Genomic DNA, 19,867 nt, shown 5'->3' on the forward strand with positions numbered 1-19,867 from the left:
GTGGAATCTTTCTGACGCAATCAGTCAGTGGGATGGTCGCCGTACATTTGGGATTTGGACCCTGGCTAAGTTCAGGGTTTTGTTTAAGGCTTTAGTCGTCGGACTTAAAAATCGACACCAGACCTGGGTAAGGTGAGAGAGCCGCTGGACGAGCAAAACGGGACGGAAAGATAGCAAATGCTGCTGGATGCTGCCCCATTTGGGAGTTTTCCAGAGTTCCTGCTATTTCATTTTTAACAGTCATCCGTGGAGCAGCCTATTAATTGTTTGTTGGCTGAATGTGAGTGGGAGCAGAGAGCTAAAACAGGAGAGAGGATCACTGAAGTGGTCCCGGGAGGCCCGACGAGAGACCCAGATGATTAGCACACTACCGTGGGTTCTGTAATTTTTCATACATCAAGACTTAAGGTTGAAAGAAATTCCCAAACACAAAAACAGAGCAAACTTCAAGGAGTCTTTCTTTCTGCCTTCATCTAATTATTGCTCCCCCCATAATCACTGTTATATTCATCATAGTGCTTCGTATTTATAGGGTCTGTTTTCTTCATAGTAATAATGTCACTCTGGAATTCCCATGCAGAAAGAGAGGGAGAGAGAGAGACATACATCACAGAGTATATAGAGGAGGCAGCCAGATATCATTTGATGTTGGGGCCACAGCAGCAGGACAGCTCCTCTTGTTTTGTTGGTGTTTTCCTCAGTATCTCCACTACGGAGTCCACACACAAACAGCCCTCTCTGATCCGAGTCGGGCTGTAGACTGGGTCCTGGAGCTGGCGCTGAGCCCACCTTTCTCTGGCCCCTCTCAGCACGGGAAGCCCATACAAATTCATTCATCTCCTTCCACATGTGGCTGTTTCATTTATATTGACTTTTCTTTCTTTCTTTCTTACGTTCTTTCTTTCCTTCTTTCTTCCTCTCCCCAAATTTGCCTCAGTCCCTGTGATCCATCTCTGCCCCCATCGACGCCAGCGTATTCCGCTCCTACTCCGAGGGAGTCCGCTGCCTCCTATTCTCTGCCCCCACAATGTTGCTCCCAGTATTTGGATATATATTTAACACCCACATGTGAGGCCTGGTGAAAGTGCCTAGGGAATGGAAAGGAAAACAAGCATGCCCTCTCTCTCGGCCCTTTAGTGCTGGCCTGCTATAAATACCTCCGGGTGGCGCGCCGGTTCCAGCGCCAGTGGCATGGGAACCTCTCTCCCTCCTCTGGTCCGGTGCTCGGCCACTCAGCTCCAGCCTGGGAAGGCCTGAACCAGCAAGCCGGCCTAAAGGGCGAGCTGGTGAGTAGGTGTATGCAGTGCAGGGACAGAGAATGGGGAGCTTTGTATAGCAACGGTGGCCCTCCTGTTTGTTTTGCCTGCTTCTCCGAGGAGCATCTCTGTGTCATCTCACTTTCTCCATTTCCGTCATCCTGCGCTTCAAAAAGCTTCATGTATACTGCATTTATGCTGTTTTGCCTTATGAAGATTGTATGAATATGTGCTTTTCAAACTGTTAAAAAAGAGATCCCCTTTTCTTCACTGCAGCGAAGCGTTTGTTGTGTTACTCCCCCAAAAATTGATTTAGACTTTTCAAAGGTTTGTTCTTCACAGTGCTGTCTCCCTGTGTCGATGCACGACAGGCTCAGCTCATATTTTCAGAGTTTGAGGTAATAGTTTTAAACTGACAGACTAAACATCTCTCTCCCCGGCTGTTCCACTTCTGCAGAATAAATAGTTTTATGTGCACAAATACACACATGAACACACATAAACTGAGTAAATGACTTAGTTTATTGATTATTTATTTATTTAAAGATGTCATGTAAGGCCTCTCAGGTCGCATCCTTATCTTCACCGCCTGCCCCTGTTTGAGCATGTGCTTGTTTTCTGTGGTTGACGCAGTATCCTCTTCAGTTGTTTTAGCTTCCTCACCTTACATTTAGTTATCAATAAATATCCTTATTGGTTTTTGCAGATAAAGTGTGTGTGAACTTCAAAAGCATGCATGAAGCACAGACTTGTATTCGGTCATTTGCCATACTGAGTCCACAGATTAAATATCTCTGTTGTTCTTCCCCCCTCACACCTCTTAACAGCCTTGCTATTTCTTTCTTTCCCTCTTTTTTGCTCTCCTCTTTTCTGTCTCTCTCTCTCTCTCTCTCTCTCACCCCTACAAGGCTCACTTGTTATTTTTTCGTACAAGGTCCTGTAATTAAGTTTGACATAAGCGCAGGGATTAAATATGCGGTTGAGGAGGGAGAGAAAGGAGCTCTGTTACAATCTCAAGGCCAGCTGTAAAATGGAACCAGATTGCGACACTTGGAGCTGGAAAGTTTGGGAAAAGAGCTTTAGAGCACGGCCAACAGACTACTGAGTCTCTGGCCAAAAAAGCCAATATTGAAAATCCTGAGGAAGAAAACTAACACACGATCTGATCCAAGGATAATTTATTTTTTAACCAAAACACTGCCACTTCCTCAAGCTAAACATTAACTGTTATCTGTCTAGCGGGATGAGTGATACCCTCATCCTCAGCCAAAGTCTGCAGCCAAAATAATATTGGAAAGCAAAATACAACCTGGTGAACTGCAGTAACAGGCCATGTCCGTACTGTATTGTTTCCTTTGAAATGTATCGCTCCCACTTAATTCCCAGTTATCAGACCCAATAAACAAGATCTTTCAAAACCAGATGGTGAGTTCAACACAGAAGTGAAAGTCTGTCTGGATTTTAATGTACGCAGGTTAATGAGAACATTTCACAGGTGAAGACAAAAAGAGGAATCGCGCTCATTACCTTCAGATGGTAAGAATGGAAAAGTGATTGTAACTCTAAACTATAACGCAGCAGGGAAAACCATTTCACATGCTATCACTCAATCACTGACACCAAATATAGAAATATAGGCTAAGATCAGCCCCCAGTGCACCGAGCGTGTCAATAGGATTTTCTTCTGTTCTGAACTCTGAGAGGTCTCACATGGAACTTTGCATTCTTAAATAACTCTGGCAAAACGCTTTAATCTTAATGAGTCTGAACAGCAAATCTCTCATCTGCAGCAAAAAGGATTAGGAATGCAGAAAAAAAAGACTGCCGTTCCACTTTGATGAATTGTGTTTAGAAAATCCCTGGGCATGAAGTTCCCCCAATGAACAAAGCGTTTGGCGAGAACGGATGCTTTTAAACAACACAACTTATCTGAGAAAAACAGAACATGCATTTAAGTGAAAATACAAAAGCAGAGCTGATTCGACTCCTTTGCAAATGATAAAAGTGACTAACTCTTTTCCTCAATCCACTTAGCTACTTTTGGAATCAAACCTGGAGTAGCTTTGCACAAATTACGTGTATTGTGTTTTCAGTGCTTCATCAGTGTTTATTTATTCTGCATGATGCATTCTGCCATTGTTAAGAATAAATGAAGGGATCCGTACTTTTTTCTGCCGCTCGGTAAAAGCACTTGAAATGGGTGATGCGGTGATGAAAAAGGAAGTTGATGAGCGCAGACAGGCGAGAGCCAAAACGAGCCGCTTCCAAAACCTCGAAAACTCTGCCGCTTCCACTGCACTCCGCTGTGCTTCTCCCCGTTGCCTTAACAAGACCAAACTTTTTTTGTCAAGTGTGAAAATGTAGTTACTTAAGTATGCCATTATGCAGAGGTGTTTATTTGTATTTGATTAATACATTATTGATAATATGTTAATGCAATCCAAATCAAAGCAGTTCAGCATTTACTTGATTAATTATTACTCTGTGGTGTAATTTCCCCAAACAGTCTCGGTGAGTGGTAGGGGTTAGAGCAGTGAGCCTCTGGCTAGTTTAGACTGCTCAAACTACAAAGAGTCTTACTGCACTGGGACCTGCTCTCGGTTCCCCCTTTCAAACCCCCTCACCCACCTCCCCCAATGCCCTCGGGCCTTCAGAAAACTACCCTGGCTGATTTTTTTTTTTTTTTTTGTATTTATTTTACTTTTCCTTCCATATCAGCTCTTCTCTTTGTTTCCTGTAATAGACATCGGAAGCAGATGTTGCTGATACAGGTCAGACAGAGGATCCATATTAATGAGAAAACACCATCGTGCTCGATACATACGCCCCAGAATAAATGAGTTTATCAAAAGGGGTCATTTTTTTCATGTATGTATGCATAATTGTCCTGCAGCTCAGCACAAGCCTCTGTATTGTAAAGACATCACTGTCTTGTGTGCGCGGCGTAGTGATAAATATTACCATGCACTTGACCTATATTGATCCCCCACTAGGATGTATACCCACTCCACCACAGTGAGCCTAAACATCTGGTCACCAGAGTGTTGCTTTGAATGACAGATAACATCTGGGAAGACTGCAGCTATCACAGGAAACAATGTTCCTATCTCCCCTTCCCCGCCCCTCTATCGCTCTCCTCCTTGTCCCTCTTTCCCCGTGTCCTGCTCATAAGCACATCCCTCCCATTGATTTCCCATTAACCCCTTCTAGACTGTGAGTATCTGCCCACCCAGAGACACCAGTGGATTGATTAACAACATAATGGCATCGCTGTGGCTGCCCGGCCTCTTCAGGCTGACCAGGTCTGCAGGTCCAGTCCCCGTCCAGCGGCCTGCACTTCCTCTACTCTGGACTTTTTCAAGCATTATTTTCAGCTTCCTTTGCTATTTCCTCTTACCTTCATTATTTGCTACCTTTCTCATTCTGTCTTCTTCCTCAGTTTGTTTTCCTTCCTTATTCCATAAATATTTACTCTTTCATTCCACACTAAATCTTCTCGTCTTCATCATCCTCAGTCCTCCACATCTTCCTCATCCTTTCAGTTTACTGTTAGTATTCACCTGGCATTCAGCCTCAGGGCACATATGTAGAACCACCATTCCTAACACGGTACTCAATGTTCCCGTTTGCTTTCACAATACCATGACAAAACATTAGTGTGTGTGTGTGTGTGTGTGTGTGTGTGTGTGTGTGTGTGTGTGTGTGTGTGTGTGTGTGTGTGTGTGTGTGTGTGTGTGTGTGTGTGTGTGTGTGTGCGTGCGCGCGTGTGCCTCTGTGTGTGTGTGTATCTCGTCGTATGAACTGACAGGTATGTGCTGATTAGTGTCATTGAGGACATCGGCTGGCAGTTCATTTGAAGCAGGGCTTTGAGATGAACTGTTGTGGGCCTATTTAGTCACATCAAAATAGCAGCGCCACTGTAGCTTCCATTACTATATAATATGAAAACATTTAAATAAAAATGTTCACTGATGCTATAACAATGGACGAGGAAATTAAACTTGTTTCCATGTGTGGGTGGATGTTTTGATGTCTGCATATGTTTAGATTTTTTTTTCCCCCCCTTTTGTTGTTGAAAACACTATGTGTTAAAATATATACTTACATGAAAGGATGCCATATCTGTTTCAGTGTGTATTTCCTTCCTCACTTTGGCAGCCGCTTCGGCGGCAGAAAAGAAAGTAAATGTGTGTTTGTTAGTTTGCGTTTTGTGAGCCACAACGGAGGCAAGTTAGAAAAAGCCCTTCATTTAAGCATGGCGTGCCTCCATCAGTCCTCGTCTCTGATGTACAAAGAGCCCAGAGGAAGGAGCTTCACAGCTGTTTGTAAACTATGAGAACAGGAAAGGTCAACAAAGTAATGCAGTGCGTTTTTTGTAACGCATTTTCATCTCTCTGTTCCGTAGTGAGACAGCAGGGCTGTGCCCTGCCTCAGTAGTACTGGTGCATTTAAATTACTGTTCTTGCCTGGAGAATAATGGTGAAAGCATAACCCTATTGTATTCTTTGATAAACTCTGGAAAATGCATGGTATAAGCTGAGGAAGAGGCGCGGTTTAAGGGCACAATTGCCTTGCAAATCTACCATGGCAAAGTTTTTCTGAGGAAGAGAGAGAGAGTGGTGAGAAGAAGGGGAGAATGTAAAATTGAGGGTTGAGGGAGACAGAAAAGTGCGAAGGAGATGAAGGATCCACAGTGTGGGCAGAGTAGGGGGGTCTGTGTTGCAGGGACATGTGTTATCTCTGGGTGCAGAGGTCTTTGTTTGCAGGGCAGAGAGGTATAGATTTCCTCTCCATGTCAGCGCCTTTATTTAGGGCTCAGCACAGGGGGGACAAAAGCAAACTAATCCAGTACTGAATCAGGATTAATATTCAAGCCGCAAATATTAATTCAGAGCCAAAAAAAAAGAAAAAAAAAAGAGGAAATGCAGAATGTGTCAAAATACTCAAACAAATAAAGAACAAAACAGCCAGAGATCCTTGACCAGAAATTCCTTCCTGAGTCTTTCATATGAGTGCATTATTTTTCCCGGATCCCACAGTCTCGTCTCAGCATTCTGTTTGATTTCTGTATTAATCTTCATAATGATTTTCTATAGAGGAGTGAGAGCTGGGGGAAGCTGAAGAGCTGCATGTTGTTTTTGGCTATTCTCCTCACTAAGCTCTGGATTTAAGATCTGGATTTGAATATTTATGATAGAAAATAATGGAGGTTATAAAAATAAGTCCCTGCAGAGCTGGGCTGTAAGTTATAGGGGTAAGCGATGCCTCCCACATCAAAGACGCCTGGAGATGTTGGCCAGTAGTCTGATGCCTGTTAAAGCCTATAGCTTCCAGCCCAGCAGAGAGCGGTTCTGCCGAAGAGGAGTGATCCAAAAGTGTCACTCACTCACAGAAAGCTTGAAACATTTAGTAGAATTTAACTTATTTAGTTGGATTTGGGTTTTTTTTTTTTTTTTTTTTTTGCGGAGCGGGAAACAACAAGAGAAAACAAACCTGCCACCAGGGTGAGATCGTTTGACTCGTTTCAAATGTACTTTTGCTCACAGTGAGATTGAAACAAGTGACAGTATTTGTAACTGACAGGCGGGTAAGTCCTCCAGTTTCAACATAATATCACTTGATCCAAGAAAATGTTTTAAACATGCTGGTTTGCATTTGAAACAAGTGACTCTTTGCCATCCATTTGCAGTTTTTCGTTTTTCATAGACTACTTGGATGTTAAGATTGAGTGCCAGTTTTGTTTTTTTTGTTTTTGTTTTTTGGGTCTTTTTTTTTGGGTAGAACTGTGGAGCTTGAATGTGCTGTTGTGCTTCTCTTCTTTTCAGTATTTCTCTTGCAGGTCCCAACAACCAGAAAAGTCTAACATGTATATTTCCAGTTTTACGCAGGCTGTTGTCAGATTAAACATTTGATACACACTCATTGTGTGATAGCGCCAGTCCACAGCCGTCACATTAATCTTTTAATTCTTCACATCATACAAGCTAACATGATTTTGATTAACACATTAAATATGTAACCTACCGATCCCACAGGACTATGAAAAAAAGAGAGAATAAAGTTTTTACACCAGATTACTGCTTTAAGTCTGCAAAAGCTACCGTGCAAATCCACACCACACCCTTTTGAGAATGCACACATACACACACTCGAGCACAATAATCCCACACTGGGGGGTTCAGGCCTGTTGTATACCCGAATAAAACACACACACACGCGCACACACACACAAAAAAAAACTGTGATGTTCAAAGGGGCTTCACAGAGGCTCTAGCATTGATAAGGTCTAATGTAATGAGGGACTGTAAACTTCTTTTATACATGGCAACATAATGTGAAAGGTCATCTTATCTTAATCCTCAAATCTGCAGCATACAGACGCGTGGCCCCGCTTCATGAAGTTAAAGAAATAATCTTAGAGACCATTCTGAAGACGGCCCTTATTATCTTCTCTACAAGGCCCAATCAGAAGATGTCATTAGAGTGTACTATGAATGCACTGTAAGGAATGATTATTTCTCCTTTCTAATCGGCCCCAATCATATCATAGAATCAGCTGGACTGTGCGCTCATGGTGAGAAGCTTTATTATGTCCAGTGATTAATCATCAAGCACTGCCTTATCCCTCTTAGACACACAGCACAGCGCTTGCTTGGTTCACAGAGGGAAAATGGGAAAACATCACCTTCATCAGCATGGTGCTTACCTGATTTTTCATACTCTTTAGTTCACCCGTGCCTCCAGCCCTGTACAGTGAAATGCTGTTGTGTGCGTCATCTCGGGGATGTGATCATGGACCTGTCATTCACTCCGGCTCTGTGTGGAGTCTAATCAGCGTTGGAAAGCGGTGTGGCATATCACATGTTTAGCCCAATTTATCATTTTAGCGAGCGTCTCTGAATGCGATGCACCCCCCCTGATTTGAGTCTGAATTTTAGCTCGGTAACTTTTTGATCTGTTTCGATCTCCTATCTTCAATAACTGCCAACAGGAATGTTTTGTCGACCCAGAAAAGAAGCGGTGTGTCCGTGAATTCAAAACAAATTGCGAACAGATTGCACACAGAGTCCTGAAGAAGGAGTCACTATCATATTTTGTGAATTAATGCAGGCCACAAAGGTTATTGTCTCAAGACCAAGTTTGAGCAATTTCTTGTGGAAGAATCCTTTGTTCTCCACCGAGAGTGTGTCACATGTAGACAGATTGTGAAATATTTATTCCTTGACTGCAGATCAGTTTAGAGTGTTATTGTTTGTTTCGTTTTGTATTCCACCCCTAATTTGCCTGTGCTACAGTTTTTCGGAGAAGTCTAACAAACACACATCAACTTTAACAACGGCAGACCCCATCCTGTAGCCTTAATTAGAAGAAAATTGTAAACAAACGCATACCTTTCTTTTCCGGATTATCCATACTTTATGACTGAATGTTTGAAGTTATAAGGGTTTCTGAATCAGCACTGCTCGAGTGCTGCTCTTATAGGACATTGTTGTCTTCAATTATTTTCAGTTATATTCCCGTCTGTAAGAGGCAGAGGATCATTTATTATTTAAAGATGCAATCGTTGCTGTTTATCTGGGATTTTTAAAACCGGGTTATCTTTTCACATAGTTTTTTTTTGATTAAAAGGAACAAAGTGTAATAAAATGCAGTTTCAAATAGATGCTTGTCTCTCCAGCGCAGGAGCTCATCTGCCATTATTGTGATTTAATATGAACGGTGCCAAGCAGCTGCCGAGAGACGAGATCTAACGAGCAGCAGAAATGCTTTAGTATGTACATAAAGGGTCTCGCACGGAGCTGGTACAGGCACACAAACACACATTTCTGTAGGTGCTGACGAACCGTCTCATATATCTTTAACCATATGTAGAAGATCTGAAAAGATGGCTGAATGAAAGATTGGGAGAACTAACTTTTTCAGCTGGATTAATTTGTTTTCCTGGAAGGAAAAAAAAGAAAGCAAGAACAACATGAACAATTGTTTATTGTATTCATATTGGAAGCAAATAACTAAATATCACACAATTTAAAGCAAGCGGGGAAAAAGTTCATGTTGCATTTATTTACATGGGCAGATATTTAGGATCCAGTTTTACTGTGTTTAAGCAAAGAGCGAGAAGCAGCCAGCTCTCAGTCAAAGTGCACCTCTGCAGTTGTTCAATACATCTCACCACCACTTCCTTTGTTTTATTACTCAATAAAAAAGTCATGCACATCCTCTCATCCCCAAGTGAACCCCGAGAATGGAACTTTTTTTTTTCTCCCCTGTTCTGAACACCAGTCATAGATCTGATGCTCTATCTCTGCTGTTCTTACACATGTTGTTTTTTTTTTAAACCCCAAATCCCCACAACTCTTGTTCTTTCTCTGTTGCGGCCACTAGTATCCACTGACCGCACCATCACTCTTGTTACTTCCAATACTTAACTTTACACTAAAGCCTTTGCCCCGGAGACCCTAGTGTTGGGAGATTAGCCCAGGCTCAGCTGAAGTAGACAAACTGCAATCAATACCTGATATAAGCAGCCCTCCTGGGTCAAGCGACCTTGCTGTATGGCACCTACGGCAACTCTAGTAAAGTCCTTATAGATTCTGGGTGCCTGACCCCTGACGACCTGGGCAGATAAGGTCAGTCTGGCCAGAGTGACCCAGAGCCAAGAGGCCAGTGTCCAGTCAGTCTGGCTGTCCTATAATGAAGTGGTCAGTATTGCCTTTCTGTCACTCAGCAATTACTGGGAGAGATATGGAGCCATAGATAGGTGCTGAACGCGCACGGAGGCAGTGGCCACAGAATTACATTCATGAGGCAAAGGACCAGTAAAGTGACATGTAAACTACTCTAATATGGACTGGTAATGACTGGGACAAAGATGGATCGGGAGGAGTCAACTTCAACTGAACTGCTGAGGTGCAGGGAAGACTGCAGCCAAGCTCCTGCTGAATCGCTGCCTTCTGAAAATCTGAATACCCACACTAAAAAAAGTGAAGTTAAAGTAGCTACAATACTTGATCCTCACTCGAAGTTTATGTCATTTAGACATATATGTTGTTTACAGAAGAATATATGTTTCAAATGAATAAAGTTTTCTGTTTTACACTGGTCATGACTGACGCTGTGATGTGAATGGTTAGTCTGGAGGGAAGCTCTTGCAGGCGGTGTTTCCGATGCGTCGCCAGCGCAGGTGTAACTTGTTGAAGGAGTGACGGCCATAAAAAGCCAAACAGACAGATGTGCGACACCGTGTTTCTGCGCTGGCCTCTCCATGCCCCCTGACACAGGTCAGAGGCTCAGAAATCCCCAAAGCCATCCAGCTGCTGCCATCACAGCCTCTGTGCATTTTTCTGTCTGCTAACTATTTAGTTGTCAGTGATTTGGTTAAGTGGAATTGACTTTTATCTGCGCTGTGCTGTGGGGCTGCCACCGGCAATTCAGAATCCCCCTTCCTCGGCTCCCGTTTTAGTTCGGTGTCACATCCAGCACATTGCTATTGGCAGCTGAGCCAGGCCTAATCAATAGCCCAGGTCAGGGATGGCCCGCGGCTCTGCTGTGGGTGGGCTATTGATCCGACACACACACTCCCACAGGTCGCCCTGACAAACTGGGAAGTCGTGGCCTCAGACGAAGAGAGAGATGACAAATTAACAGCACTGCATCCTGTCCGCTGTAACTACTGACAAAGCCGTCGTCATGAAAATGATTTATTTATTGATTAGCAAGAAATGTACTGTATTCTCTCCATTTCCCATAGCTTAAAATGATCATTATTCGTATTTTTTTTTCAAGTAGAAGTGAAGAGATTGTATGAAGCCGAGCGCACTTCAAAACCAAGACCAAGGGAAACACAAAACATTCAGATCTTACGTCCAAACCACACAAGACCTTCACCCCCCCCCTTCCGTCTCTTCTCTTTGCATCCATCGTTCTCTCTCCCTGCTTTGTGGATTTTCTGTTGTCACTCCATCAGACCTGTGGCCAATGAGCGAAGAGTCTGGTTATTTTTGTTGCAGTTTTAAATGTGGCTCCCCGAGCTCCTTATCAGCGCCACACTAAGAACTCTTGGGAACAATTAAACATGGGCTTTAACTCAAGTCTAACCACAGAGGTAAAAATAATCGCACAATGTTTCCAAATGGAGGTGGCTTCAAAAGAGCTATTCAGTTATCACAAGCTGTCTGCCTCTCCCGCCTGTATTCCCAAACTAAATCTCTGTCGCTGTGGAACTATTGGAACATATGACAAGCATATTTACCCAGCTTCACAAACCAGGCCCATGTGGAATTCAAAGCCTTTTTTTACATGCTCTTTTTTCATTGCCAGAATTGACAGTTGAATAAATATGTATTGTCTATGAGACTTTGTTGTCATATACTGAAGATCCTCTGCAGAACAGGCAATTATATATGCTATTACAGGAATATGTCTTGTTCCGGTTACAGGGAAATTAAGTTTCTCTGGAAATCTTTTTCATTTTTCATTCTGAAAGTCTTCAGCGGAATGAGAAGAGAAATTACTCACAGCAGTTCATTTGCTATTAAATGTAATCTTGAAATCATAAGAGGTTGTCCTGCTGTAGTAGCATACAAATAATTATAGATTAATTTTGTTGACTCTAAAAACAGCTGATTAATTTTGAAGTCTTGATGGAAGTCATACAGCTCTGGTTTTCCTCTCCTAAAAGACATTTATTATGTGCTTATATTTCCCGGATGAGGTAGAGAAATCGAGGGTGCTGGTGGAGGACTGCAGTGCTACTCTGTCTTTGTTGCTGGGATTTTCTGCTGTTAAAATCATGCTTTTAACTCATCTGTTATTTCCTTTTCTGTGTTTGTTTCTTCTCCCAGGCAATGGCGTCATCCTGATTAGTTCTCCATGTGACTCGGGAGTCCCTAAATCCCAAAATGTATAGCTTTGGAAAACCCTGGAAATACCTGGAATTCTAGGAGTTGATCACCAAAACTTCTTCAGGTGCCCAGGCACCGGATCAATAGCTTTACATTTGCCTTTTATTATTTTTGAGTATACAAAGAAACAAAGTCTGAATATTAGCAATAGCTGTTGGCCTTCCGACATTGCATCAACGAACCTGCTGTGACCAAGAGGGTGTGACCTTTCTGCCTGCTGACTTCAAACGGACACTTGAAAAGAAAACGCAGTCAGAGAAGCTTCCGTGTGTTGGAAACCCAGACCAAAAACCCCATCAGGTAAGGCTCTGAAGTCCCCCTTGCTCCTGCTGTCCAAGCGTTAAGCCCTTTAACTTCTCCGGGGCTTTGAAGCCAACTTGTCCCCACCTCGCCTGCTTCCCCCCCTCCCCCCACGTGGTCAGCTCACCTTCATATTTGATGTAAAGGAAAGTCTGACTGATAAACGCTCGCTTTTATGCTCACCTGTTTATTCCTGAGGGATTAGAGCATCTGAATACGTTGGGATTGTTTGGTCGATAGATGCTTGCCCCGGGTTCTTCACTTGCCTCCTGGGGAACTGGTCAGTGACCGGGGAGGGCTTGTTGTGGGTGTGGTTTGTTTCAAGCTGTGTGCATGCAGACAGTCGCTGTGCAGGCACTTAACATGCAGAACAACATATATTAATGTGCAGACATGTAGACTGGAAATATATTTTATTTAGTTTTATTTACACTTTTGTGACAACAAATTTTTCTGGATGATTTTTTTTTATGTTTTACAATTCTAATAGGATGTGTGAATGGATGCTTTCTGGTGTTTTCAAGTTAAAAGCTACAATACTTCTTTTTTTAGTATTTTTGAGTGTCTTTCCTGATAGGTGTGTACTGTAAATCAGTGTGTATTCATGGCCATATATACAGTAAGGATATGTGGATTGTGCTTGAGTCTTATGTCAGGAAAGGGGCATTTCTGATGCACACATGCATTTTCAGGCCTCACAGCACGTGGTTGCATTTCCATTCAGAGTGGCTTTAAAATTGGACTCTCATCTTGTTTTTATTTGGGTTTGGACTGCCAGTTGGCAGATGACTGCTGGGACATTTTTAGCGAGTGACTCAGGTCAGATCCCAGGTTATTCGGACCATATTAAACTATTTTTTTCTGTTCAGAGAGTATGCAGAATATAATTCTTGACAATCAAGGCCTTGCATTTGAATAGCATCTGGTAAGAAGATATGAAGACCAGGCGATGTTCCTGTGACAAAATATCGATTGCCCTTCATCCGAAAGATATAACTGAAAATGTCTTTACTGGCTGTAAAATGGTATATTGTTTTACACCCGGAAAATGATAACATTTGTTTATGCTAATAAGTGAATGTACTGTTTAAAACACACACACACACACACACACACACACACACACACACACACACACACACACACACACACACACACACACACAATGCTGCAGGACATCCTGAATGAGATAAGTTATCTCTTTAAGGATTTAAAGAGGTTCTTTGAAAACATCAAAGTAATTTAACAAAATTTAGGTCACTGAAATTTAAAGCCCAGCAGCAAATTGTTGTTTTGAGAATGAAAATGAAACAAGAGAGAACGAATAAATAAATAACATCATTTTTTTTATTATTGTTATTATTCTTGCATCTTTAAAGATAAATTTTTATTGCGCGTGGATATAAAACACTTGAAAGGGCAAGAGACGATATTTATCATCGTGGAGCTAATTAAGGACGTGATCTGAAATGCATTTTATACAAAGTCTGAATTAGAACCCAAAGGGTCAGCCGCCTCACAAATAGAGCAACAATAATACAGCGGGAGTCAGGGGTGGAGAGGGCTCCAGTCTGGGGGAAAGCAACTCCCCTCCCTGGCTTAGCTGTGTGCTGATGGAGCTGCGCTCCTCGCCCAGGGCTCCAGGGCTCCAGCACTAGACCTTATTTTTCATGTGGGCTGCACACTGTTCTGCTGCAGTCGGGGTTGCTCCCTTTGTGCCAGCCCTCCCCTTTTAGAGGAGAAGACATGCATGATTTCATACATGAAAGATATATGTAATTGGACAGCAGGGCCTATGCAATACATTTACAATTCTAAACAGAACACGTTAAAACCGGTTTCCCCCTTTTCCTTTCTCTCTTTCTTCCTCGGGAAATGTATTTGCACATATTCAGAAACATAAGATCAAAAAGTAGACAAAACATAGGTTATCATTCTTGTTACATGTTTTATGTCTCATGTGAGTGCACAAAATGCCCGAGCACTGCCAATACAGCTGATCATTTCACTTCATCAGCCTATCAGGCAGCTGTGTTGTAGCTTATAGGAAAATGTACTACGTTCAGGGATGTAATGCAGTGAATAAGATTGGAAATGTACAACAATCATGATTGTCTCACTCTTTGGGAGCAATTAGTAGAGAATAGCCAATCCCTTATTGTATTCTTATCAGGATAATATAGTTTTATTCTTTAACAAAACTGCAGTTCTTGTGGCAGATCTCCTTAAAGTCCATCACACTAAATTCCAGGAGAAAATAAACATTAGGAATTTGAGAGTCAAATGTCATGCAGTCACTTTTAATCTATTAATACAGATCTGCAAGTTCTGAAGATGCTTTAAAATGGAAGAAAGTCGAAATATTACAAATGGTAAGTTAAATATCTCGGGTTAAAACCATGGGGTTTTGTACATCAAATAAAACTGCAGTAATAAAAGAACTAAGAAAAACACAAGACTGTAAAGCATAATAATTTATGATTATAGTGTGAATAGAGTTGGAAGCTTCAATCCAGTAGTTACAGGTTTGATGTTTGCAGCTCTTTACACAATCTAGTTTTCAATAAGACTCTGATATGGTTAACAATATGTTTTAAAAATGTCTTAAATGGCTTAAAATTATTGAAAGTCAGTTAAAAATTAATTTCGGGATGAGAAGGGCATTAACAGATCCGGGTTAACGTACAAGCTGAAATAAAGAGAATGAAAACATGCCTGTAAGTCAATGCAGACATTTTATCTTCTGCGCTCTGAAAGGGAATATCACATCACTGTCGGTCATTTGACCACAGGGAAGGTATGACCTTTTGCTATTCAAAGACAGTTTTTCATGTTGATTTTTTTTCCCCTCGTAAGCAAAACAACTTGTTTAAGTGAATTAAAATTCAGCTGCTACGCCACAGCGTTGTAGGGTCTGCACAGCATTACAAATTATCCGCAAACCGCTTGTCAGGCTGAGTAAGAACTGTTATTGTAATGTTCCTAATTTCGTGTAACATTATGTCAGTCACACTCATGTGACTGCTTATGTGTGTATTAGTCTGATGTGTTGTTCCTCTGTTACATGCAAAATAGTCCCAATGAGAAACAAACAAAACAAACAAACAAACTGAATGAGGTGAAGGGTGGCATTTCTGTCAGCTGACTGCTGCACACGCTCAAAATCTGTAATGCAGACGTGATCTTGGCAGGAAAAGGCGGGTCATGTGAGCTGCGGGAGCAGGTAGTGAGGAGGTCGCCGTCACTGCTGAGTGTTTCCCTTAACCCAGATACGCAAGGCCTCCAACTGCCTGCGTGCTTCCACTCAGTTCAGCCATACTGCAACATTGGTTGCACACTCACACACACATAGAAATATATATAATACTTTATTAATTCCCTTGGGGAAATTCTTTTTTTTTCCCTTCTGAATGGACCAATCCAATTGCAGGATGCAGCCACATTGCGGTGCTCCGGGGAGCCGATGGGCAGTCGGCCGCCTGTCATCCAAAAGTAAACACCTTGACTATTAACTCCCTTAACAAGCTGACACCTAAAAAAAGGAACAACTCCACTAATCACTTGGTTTTATTGGCTGCAGGAACACTTCAGGATGTGGAGGGGGGGCTGGGGTGGGGGGGCTCACCTCTGCCGAGGTATTTAGAGCACAGGGGCCAAAGCGGTTGATGGACAGGCGATGTGCCATGACCCCGACTCTTACAGCTCACCACACACAGCAAACATGGGTGGGGTTGCCTCGCCACCAAGTTTCGGAAAAGCTCAAAGGGGTTAAGCATCCATAATTCTGCATCAGTAGCCCGGACCATTTGAAATTCCTCCTGCGCTACCGGAGGGCTCCTTCACGGCTCCGGAGGTTTGATCAGATGAGGCTTCGGTTTCGCTTGTTTCTTCGCTAAACGCTGCTGAGATGCTCTCTCTGCATCAGCAGGGTGTTGTGTGTAGTACATTGATAGGAGCGGCGCATTTCTATGCATGTAAAATTCACAATGATCCCACCCTGTCTCCATTCACTTCTCTCACTTGTCTGAATAGTAGCCCACTGACTGAGTGGTTGTTAGTGCTTGAATATGGGAAGAAACTGCGTCCATGTCACTGTCAAACACTGAATAGCCACTAAAAAAATCAAAGGCTGTCATTTCCTGCATTGAATAGAAGGAACATGTGTCCATTATCGCCACTATAAAGATTAGCCATCATTATTTGTCAGTAGCTATCAGTGTGGCTTTCATTTAAGTCATTGATTTGAATAGTAAAACTCGTTATGTCTAACTTGCTCTCCAATATTCTGCCATTTGGTGTTGAATCAATGGTGTTAATGGATTTATAGAATCAGCTCCTAAATACTCTGTTAGCTCAAGCTTTGTGTGAGAAATGTAAAAAAAAAAGGAAAAAAAGGTCTTGTTTCAGGCTTCATAATACATATGAAACATATAAGATGGTTTCTTGAATGAGCAGAGTCATGTGCCATACAGTAGATGGTGTTGGGGAACCCGGGGGCTGTGTCCTAGGCAGGATTTGGATTTGACCTCTGGTGATAATCCCAGATCTGTTTTTGCCTTTTGTGTTGCTTCCACCTGTCATCTTTCATCCCATCGCGATGTTTGAGGGGAGTGGACTTCTTCTTCACATCAAGGGAAATTACTCTCTTTTCGTGTGTTATGTTCAAGTGCAAATTCAACGAGCATGCAGTGCAGGTTTAAAACCCGTCCGCGCGGTTCAGGGGATCTGTGTTCTCCCCCCCTTTGTGTTTGGGTCGGTTTACCATCAGCTTGTGTTTGCAGCTCTTGCCTGGAGTGGTCATATGGCTCTGATTTGGGAGCCCTCTGTTTCAGTGAGCCTCTCCAAAGCGCGTAAAACCCCACGAGTCCCGCCTGTCTCTCACCCAGAGTCTATGACAGCAGCTTTCTCCATTATTCACTCCATCCCGACCTGAAATATGCATTATCAGAAGGCCTGCTTTGCTCTTTTTTTTTTTTTTTTTTTTTTCTATTTTCACTGAGAGATGCATTGCCTTCAAGCCTCCCAGTGCAGATCCACGGGACAGTTTGGCATGTGTGTGTGATCACATCTAACAGGTCACACGCAAACATTTATGCTCTTATTCTGTGTTAGCAACTGTATATTTTGCGGGTGGCTTAATTTGTTTTGCTGTTTGTACTTTTTATTTTTTTTTTATTTTAACGAGACATCTTCTGAAGCATACGGAAGAAAAAAAAAACACGTGCACAAAATATATGCCTGTGCCTTTTGAGCACCTGTAACCCCAAAAATTCTATCGTTTATATTAGTGAAAAGGGAAAAAAAAACACTTTAAAAAATGGGGAAAACATTCAGATATATATGTCTGCAGGAATGAAAGTGAGACGATGATAGACCTCTGAAGCTGAGCTGCTCTTACGCAGAGTTTTCTGATGTGTGTGTGTGTGTGTGTGTGTGTGTGTGTGTGTCTATCTAAAAAAAAATCTGTTTGTTGACATAATAATAATAATAATAATAATAATAATAATAATAATAATAATGATGATAATAATAATAATAGTAAAATAATTTAAACTCGATTTAAAATGTTATTTACCTCCCATCTCTTCACTTCGTTTTCTTTCTTTCTTTCCCTCTCTCTCTAACACACACACACACACACACACACACACACACACACACACACACACACACACACACACTCACACGCGCTCGCACCCACGTGGGAGCAGGGAGGGAGGCGAAAAGAGAGTCACGCTCGGTGATTTTTTTTTTTTTTTGGGGGGGGGGTGTCCGTGCGCGTGCATGTGAGTGTTTTCTGATTCGATTTAATCGCAGTGGTCAGGCTGAAATAATCTGTACAATCAAATAAAGACAGCCAGCAATCGGCAATTTTCGGATGTTTCACGACATTTCTCGAATATTGACGGAATAATTATGGGTTAACACCACCGTTTCTCCAAAATCCAAACGTCCAAACTGTTTGTGAATAATGCATGGGGTCATTAATAAGGTAGTACTGGCAGGGTGAGTGAATGGATGAGAGAGGAGAATTGATATGCCTTCTTGTTTCTTATGTAAATGAGGCAGACTGACCAGACGACCGCTCGTCATTTATTCTGTTACAAACTAAAATCACAACAGCAAACAGCAGAAAGCAGATCCACTCTGTTTTTTTTTCTTTCTTTCCATCTACTACTGCATTCAGAAAAATCTGATGTCAGGTTTCACCTCGTGCTGCTGCTTTGCATATGATCTGTCGTGAACATGAATCAGACAATTTCACATTTCTCCAGAAACATTTCAATCACAGGACGCTCTTTTAGAATATGGACATCAAAAAGGCATATCATGGAAACATTTTATCCCTCTCCCCCCCCAAAAAAAATCACAAGTTTCGGGTCAGTAAGTAAAAACACTTTTAATGAAATGCAATTTGAACATAAATTCACTTGAAAAAAGAACAGAAGATGTAACATTTAAAAAAAAAATACGAAACAGCAGACAATGTGGTGCAAGCCAGAAAAGTAGTCACAACAAACAAGTAAACAAATAAATATAACTGTTTAAAAAAAATCAACACTGCTTATATGATCTGAACAGCAGACAGCCTTATAAAACACGTGCTCAGACATTTTCAAAGAGGATGTGCCCATTATGATTAGGGTTAAAAAAAAACAGCTGAATGATAAAGAATCGAGTTGGTTTGATATTTTATATAAATCACAAAAGACTACAACTAAAACAACAGCAAAACACAACACCGTTTTTCAGTTTGATGGAAGAGGCTGAACAAAGATACACAACGATGTGTGTCCATCCAAGAGCAGTCTTGTTGTGCCAAACGTGACACGAGAAGAATGATGATGATATTAATAATAAAAAAAAGAAACTATGGGGCCACAGGCATGCAGTGTTGGAATATTTCTAAATTCTGATAACAAAATAAATAAATAAATAAACTGAGACATATAAGGTTATAAGTGAAGATTTTCGGGGTGGAGAAAAAAAAAAAGCTTCCCCCTACTGTTCATAGAAGACATTATCTGTCAGCCTGGCTGTGTAATATCATGTAGAGCCAGACAACATGCTGCACGTGAAGCCACAAAATATAGCAAATCAAAGAAGTAACTAGAATAAAAGACATTCCGATTTCTCTTTATTCGTGTTCCAGCTCTGCTGATTTCATAGAGATGTTCCGCTAATTAAGCAAAGTTCAAGTTTATTCTGAGCCTTTTTTCCACCCATGTCTTTCCCTAAAAGTAAAAAAAAAAAAAAAGAAAAAAAAAAAGCAGAATTTACAAATAATTGTGTCTTCGGCCAGTCCGTGGACACTCACAAACTACATTTTTGATAAAATATTGACCTATTTTAGAATTATTTTTCCCCCTTCATCCCGGCTTTGGCTTATCTCCTGTACACCCGGTA

At 41.7% G+C, this 19,867-nt stretch overlaps 1 protein-coding gene across 4 annotated transcripts in view; it reads left to right on the forward strand.

Moving 5' to 3' along the window:
- Window positions 1-19,867, forward strand: part of zfhx3b (zinc finger homeobox 3b) — a 202,473-nt gene that overhangs the window by 45,699 nt on the left and 136,907 nt on the right. For 3 of the 4 annotated variants that reach the window (XM_030102752.1, XM_030102988.1, XM_030103153.1), the window contains exon 4: window positions 12,101-12,460. The exons of the other annotated variant lie outside the window; for it this stretch is intronic. The gene's annotated coding sequence lies outside the window, so the exon portion shown is untranslated. The remainder of the gene's footprint in view (window positions 1-12,100; window positions 12,461-19,867) is intronic. 4 annotated transcript variants of the gene reach the window in all.

This window comes from Salarias fasciatus, chromosome 1 (assembly GCF_902148845.1).
Source record: "Salarias fasciatus chromosome 1, fSalaFa1.1, whole genome shotgun sequence".
Taxonomy (NCBI): Eukaryota; Metazoa; Chordata; class Actinopteri; order Blenniiformes; family Blenniidae; genus Salarias; species Salarias fasciatus.